The sequence below is a fragment of the Capsicum annuum genome, chromosome 10, assembly GCF_002878395.1.
Source record: "Capsicum annuum cultivar UCD-10X-F1 chromosome 10, UCD10Xv1.1, whole genome shotgun sequence".
NCBI classification, from domain to species: Eukaryota; Viridiplantae; Streptophyta; class Magnoliopsida; order Solanales; family Solanaceae; genus Capsicum; species Capsicum annuum.
The window spans coordinates 12,963,932-12,965,397 of record NC_061120.1 but is presented as its reverse complement, the minus strand read 5'-3'; the positions used below and the strand labels follow the sequence as shown (position 1 = coordinate 12,965,397).

General features: G+C 37.9%; 1 non-coding gene across 1 annotated transcript; it reads right to left on the bottom strand.

Annotated features, from left to right (window-relative positions):
• Window positions 1–234: 234 nt before the first annotated feature.
• LOC124888296 lies at window positions 235–341 on the bottom strand. Its single transcript, XR_007046424.1, has one exon. It is a non-coding gene; the product is annotated as a small nucleolar RNA R71 (small nucleolar RNA).
• Window positions 342–1,466: the final 1,125 nt, after the last annotated feature.

Here is a 1,466-nt window from a genome sequence, read left to right as displayed (position 1 = left end):
CAGGGACTCTCACATAAGGATCTGCAGTAGCACTTACAAACCTTCCTGGAGATAAGCGATACATATATTCCTGAAGATGTGAATGTTGATTATGTCATATTGACACTCTTTCCCTTTTCTCTACTGGGGGAAGCAAAGAGATGGCTACTTACTGAATCATACCAATCCATCACTACATGGAAAGATTGTGCTCAAAAGTTTCTCATTTGATTTTTTCCATCTCAGAAAACTGTACGATTCAGGAGTGAGATATTGAGTTTCAGATAGAAATATGGAAAAAATCTCTACCAATCTTGGGGGAGATTCAAGGGCATGCTCAAAAGTTGTCCTTATCACCATCAATCGAATGATGTTTTGGTGCATACATTTATAGAAGGCCTTGAGTCTAATACAAAGATTCTCTTGGATTCAGCAGCAGGGTGTCAAGCTTTAGAGAAAACATATAAAGAATTGTATACCTTGCTGAATAGAATTGCACAAGGAAATCCTGATTGCCATGCAGACTCAAGAAATTCTCTCAAGAAAGTTGCAGGGGTTTTGAAGGTTAATCAGTTCACTGCATTACAAGCACAGATTGCAATAATGTAAAACCATATGACTACTCAGCTTAACAACTTAAAGTTGGGAACAACACAACCAGCAGCCACAATAAATATAGTTCACCGGGTATATTCATGGTGTGAAGTTTGCAAAAGTGGTGAGCATAAAGCAGATGCATGTTCTGTTAATCCAGATTCAGTCAACTACATGGGGAATAAAAATTGTTAGGGTCAACAGAATTTTGGCAGTACATATAATCCAAATTGAAAGAACCGCCCTAATTTCTCATGGGGTGGAAATCAAGCGCACAATTTAAATCAGTATAAGGGACCAGTGCAACCAAATCCACAGCCGATTCAAAACAATCAGGCAACTACTTTGAATAGTAATATGGAGGAGATGCTTAAGCAGTTTATGGCTCAATAATCACAGTTTGTGATCGATATGAAGGCTCAACAGGTACAGTTTACAGCTAAGTTGAAGAGTCAATAATTGCTCACAAGAAATTGGGAGTTACAATTAGGTCAAATCGTAGGATCGCAGAATACAAGGATACAAGGAGCATTGCCAAGAGACATTGAGGCTAATCCTAAACAGATAAATGTAGTTATAACAAGGAGTGGGCAGCAACTAAGAAGATAGTTCAGGAGCAGAATAATCTCGTGGTCACTAATGATAGGTTGCAAGAGAATGCAGAAGTGGAAGTAAAAGAAAAAGAGGCTAGTGAAGAGATTCGTGTAGAGAAGAAGACTATTTCCTTACCCTTTCCTCAAAGGGCAAGAAAGAACCAAAAGGAAGCCAATTTTAAAAAGTTTCTAGATCTTCTGAAACAAGTCCAAGTAAACCTTTCTCTTGTTGACATTCTGAAGAGTGTGCCAAAACATGCTAAATACTTAAAGGATATTGTTTCCAATAAGAATCGATTG